The sequence below is a fragment of the Sarcophilus harrisii genome, chromosome 5 (assembly GCF_902635505.1).
Source record: "Sarcophilus harrisii chromosome 5, mSarHar1.11, whole genome shotgun sequence".
In the NCBI taxonomy this organism is placed as follows: domain Eukaryota; kingdom Metazoa; phylum Chordata; class Mammalia; order Dasyuromorphia; family Dasyuridae; genus Sarcophilus; species Sarcophilus harrisii.
Window position 1 is genome coordinate 191495687 of NC_045430.1, and position 5312 is coordinate 191500998.

At 36.0% G+C, this 5312-nt stretch overlaps 1 pseudogene; it reads left to right on the plus strand.

Moving 5' to 3' along the window:
- The first annotated feature begins 406 nt into the window (after nucleotides 1–406).
- Nucleotides 407–5312, plus strand: part of LOC100913879 — a 39644-nt pseudogene continuing 34738 nt past the window's right edge.

Genomic DNA, 5312 nt, shown 5'->3' on the forward strand with positions numbered 1-5312 from the left:
GAAAAAAAACTAGATGTGGAATGGGCTTTCCCATTGGCTAGCTGTGGGATCATAAGCAAGACACTTTGCATTTTTGTGCCTTTTCTAGTTCCAGAAATCTAAAATGCTGGAATTTTACTACTGATGAGACAACAGGTAGGGGAAGGGTGGAGCTACCTCCTTCTAGAGATCTTTCCTCTTACCCTAGAGTGCTTGAGAGCTGCAGAAGTATCTGAGGCAGTGTGAGAAGACTTCTCACTCATCCCTACCCTAATGGGGACCATGATCTTCTACTGCATGGGCTTTTTTCTCCTGGCAGTAGGTGAGGCCTTGATGCAGATACGAAACCCCTTTCTCATATTTTCCAAATCTAATTCCAAACCTTTTCCTTATGCTTCTTTCCTTGAAGCTTCTTCCTCAGTTTTTTCTCAGTTCCTTTGCCCTTTCTCCACAGATCCTATGGATGCTGGCATCACTCAGAACTTCAGATATTTGGTCACAGGGACAGGATGCAAGGTGACACTGAGATGTGACCAGGATCTGCAACATGACTATATATACTGGTATAACAAGACCCAGGTTTAGGGCTAAGGCTTATCTATTATTCTCTTAATGTGAACCTTGTAGACAAAGGAAAAGTCTCAGATGGCTACAGTGCCTCTCGGACAAAGCAGCAATTCTTTCTTCTAATCCTGGAGTCTTCGAGCAAAAACCAAACCTCTGACTATTTTTGTGCCAGCAGAATTACCACAGAATAGCAGAATATCATCCTCCCCAAACAAAAAGGGCAATCATGAGAGACCATGTGTCTCTGATGTGTCTAGCCCTATTCCAAAAAGAGACATCCCACAGAGATACAGAAAGACTGAGATAAGAGACTGAGACAAAGCAAAGACAGACAGACAGACAGAAATAGAGAGTCAGAAAGATAGAGATATAGTGACATAAAGAGAAAATGAGAGAACAAGATGGAGAGAGAAAGAAAGAGGGAGAGAAGGAGGAAAAGAAAGAGGGAGAAAGAGAGGAAGAGGGAGAGGGAGAGAAGGAGGAAAATGGCATTATGGGGACACATTTCAAAACAGCATTATTGTTCCTTAAAATCTTCCTTTTACTTGTCTATACTCCTAATCTCAATCTGAATGAAGGTCTATCATGGGTGTCTCTTTGATGAAAGCTAACTGGTGAACTTGTAGAATTCTATTATCTCCTCAGTGTACACTCTTAATTTCTATTTTCAGAAGCCTTCCACAGTTCTTAGGGATTTGATAAAGAAAAAGAAATTTTCCTAAGTATGTTATGTGTCATTAGATCATTAGTTCTTGAAAATAAAAAAATTTAAAAAAAACTTATTCTCAAATAATATTCAAGTCACTTCTCCTTCTTTAAACATCATAGCCCTGATTATTTGAATGCCTAATCCTCAACAATTTAGATCCAGAAAAACAATTGTTAAAATTTTCATATGAGCATTTATACCTCAGGAAATCAGATGCTACAAATCAGAATTTGACTTACTGTTTTTGTTGATTGTCTAAACTTTTAAAAGTGATATGGAAAATATCACAATTCAAATTAAATGTAAAAATGTTTCATTCATGATTTTTTTTTCCTTGAGAGCCACTTAGTAAACATTTATCAACACACCCTTAGTTCAGATTCATATAAACTCTTACAACAAGGGATGACCTAAAAATTCTGAGTGATTAACTGGACACATTTTATCATCATTTCCTCCATTCCTTCTTCCCTGCTCTCTAACCTCAGTAGTCAGAATGACTTGCAAGCACAAGTCAATAAGTCTAAAATCATAGAGCATTACCTAATAGGTGATTCTCTTTTGCCTTTCATGAAAATGCAATATCTTTCAAGAAGGACATACCCAGAATTTACTGGCTGGATCCCTGCTGCCCAACTACAACAAACTCCTTACCTACCATCTATAATTATAGGCATCTAATAATAAAGATAATTATGGCAGTGGTGGTACCTACCATTTACATAGTTTCTAAAGCTTTGCAAAGTACTTTACAAATATTATCTAATTTTATCTTCACAACTCCTGGGACATAGGTGCTTATTTTAAAGATGAAGAAATTAAGGCAGGAGGAGGTAAAATTTTGCCAATTGTCACATGGGCTAGCAAATGTCTGAGTTGAGATGTGAACTCATATTTTCTTGATTCCAAGTTTAGCACTCTATTCATTGTACTTCCTAGTTGCCTTTCCATATTTATAGAATGGTTTAATTAATGATACAGTAGCTTTCTATCTTTTCTATGACCTGCATACATGTTATGGTTAACTGCAAACCTGGATTTGGGTTCTAATGCATAAGACCATAAGATCATATATTTAGGGAGAAAAGGATATTAGAAATGAATTAAGGGGACCTTATAATTTTCAAACCACTTCATTGATCCCAATTCTTTCCTTCCCCAACCCTGCCAAGTTGGGTGTCACAGAGGAGCCTTTAGTATGCAATGTGTAGAGGCCTCTGCCCTGAAAGTCTTGATAAGTTTTATCTATTGCCTATTTCCTTGCTTTTTTAGTAGACGTTCATTAGGCTATTCATACTTGCTCACCTCTTCTCCTTATAATTTCCACTTTTTTTCAAATTTATTTCAAGGGCCACTTCTACTTAAAAGCTTTTTAAAAAAAATTTTTTTAAGTTACGCTAATTTATTTTCCTCTCCCTTCCCATTAGAAAGAGTATGGAAAAAAATTAATAAAAACAAACCCTTGTAACAAATACATATAGTCAAGTAAAACAAATTCTGGAATTGGCCGTGTCCAAAAATATATTCTGCACTCAACTTCATCACTTCTCTGTCAAGAGATGAATAAACATATTTCATCATTTGTGTTTTGAAATAGTATTGGTCATTGCACTGCTAAGAATTTTTCAAGTGCTGTAGTTGTTTTCTTATTACAATGTGTTGGTATTATAATAATTCTACTTCTGCTGATTTCATTCTGCATCAGATCATATAGATCTTCCCAGTTTTATCCTAAAAGGTCCTTTTCATCATTTCTGATAACACAATATATTCCCATAATATTCATGTCTTAATTTGTTCAGCAATTCCCCAAATGATGGGCATCCTTTTAGTTTCCAATTCTTTGTCATCACAAAAAAGAGCTGCCATAAATAGTTTTTGTGTATATAGGGCCTTTTTCTTCTTTTAAAAATCTTTTTGTGGTGCTAGGTCTGAAATTTTGGGAGATAATAACAATTGATTTTCCAGATTAAATCACAGCTTCAGTAATGGTATATTACTATGTCTGTTTTCCTGCAGTCCCTCCAACATTTGTTGTTTTTTTGCTAGCCTTTGCCAATCTCATGAGAGATGCTTTCATTTTTTTCTCTGATTATTTACTGATTTAGAACACTTTTTATATGATTATTGATAACTTTTATTTCTACCTTAGGAAGTTATTTATTCATATCCTTTGGCGATTTATCAATTGGGGATAGCTCTTATTATTATAAATTTGGATCAATTTCATATAAATCTTGGAAATAAGAATTTTATCATTGCAAAGACTTTTTCCCCTTAGTTATGTGTTAATGAAAACTTTCTTAAATTCCCCACCCCTATTCCCCTCCTGCCCCTAATAATTACTTTATAGGTATACATTGGATATACTAATATATGCATATGTTATTTCCCAAGATAGAAATTAAGCTCCCTAAAGATAGGGATTGTTCCATTTTTGTCTTTTTATCCTCATTATCTAGCACAGTGCTTAGCACTCTAGACACTGAATAAATGCTTGTTCTATGATTAATAAATTGGATGACTGACACAGTCTGCCTTCAGCTTTCAATATGGCAGCAGCTTCATTCTTCCTCCCCAATTCCAGTCTCCAATTTTTTTCACTTCACTTCCTTTTGAGTTTCTCCTTCTAGCTGGTTTTCCCCTAGGTGGCAGCAACATACTCTGAAATGTTTTTGTTTCTTCATATTTTTCACTCCAGACCCCTTAAAAAAATCCATTTAACGTTTGTCTGTAAATTGAATTTCACCTAGGTCAATCCAAGTACAAAGGATGAAAAAAAATACCTTTTTCAGGCAATGACCCTTCACAGACTTCTTTCTTTCCTGTTGTCTTTGACCTAATTTCTTATGAGAACAATTATATTACATAGTTCAGAATAATACTTTACAAAATATGTTCCTCACAATCTTGTCAGGTTTATGGCACAATAATTATCAGCCCCTATTTTGCCATTTTGCAGATGAACAAACTGAGTCTTGGAGATGAAATTAGTCAACTATAATCCCACAACTAGAAAATAAGAGAGATAAAACTAGAATTCAAATGTTCTGATTCTAAATCCAGTATATTTGTTACTCTCTAGGCAAAATCCCAGACCTACCTACTCCATATCTTTTTCAGAGTGAATGATTATCTAAAGTTTTATTGAATTAACTTGAATTGAATTAAAAAACCAAAGCATGCATGTTGGGCCCGAATCATTAAAAATTAATATATTTTAAAGATAACAACAACACACAAATAATAATAATATTTATGTAGCAATTTAAGGTTTGCAAAAAATGCTTTCCATTTATCATCTCATTTGATCCTTTTAAATAGGTGCAAATTTTATCTCAGTTTTACTGGTGGGGAAAATGAGGCATGGGAACTTTAAGTAACTTGGTCAGAGTTGGATATCTAGTGTTTGAAGTGGGGATTTGATCTTCTTGATCGAGAGCTCAGGGCTCTAACTACTACATGCTACATGCTACATGCATGCTACAACTCATCATATCCTGGGAGTATAGATTCTGGCTCTCTCTGGAGGGATAATCCTGTGGCTGCCTGTGCTCTTGAGATGAGTGATGTCACAAACAGTCCTTGCTTACAAAGGCTGACTAGTCTTCAGAGCTCTAGACATTCCTCCTCACACCAAGAGAGAGCTCTGAGCTAGACCTATACCTCATTCATATGCTAAACTCTCAATGGACATTCACTGTCTCTGGTGTGCAATATTTTGTTTCTTAGGTGCAGGTGAGCTCTCATCATTGGCCCCAAATCAGACCAGTTTCAGTTCCAACTTCCACTACTGTGTCTGAAATATCTCACTCCTGGTGTTTGTCTCCTTCCCCAATAAGCCTTATGAATGCCAGAGTCATCCAGACCCCCAGACATCTCATCACAAGGACTGGCCAGGAAGTGACCCTGCAGTGTGAACCAATGCCCACTTATGATATCCTCTACTGGTACAGACAGAAATCAGAGCAAAGGCCACAGTTCCTGTATGACTTTCGGAAAAATAAAATAGTGGAGTCAAGGGTGGATAAGTCTAGGTTTACAGCTGAATGGCCCA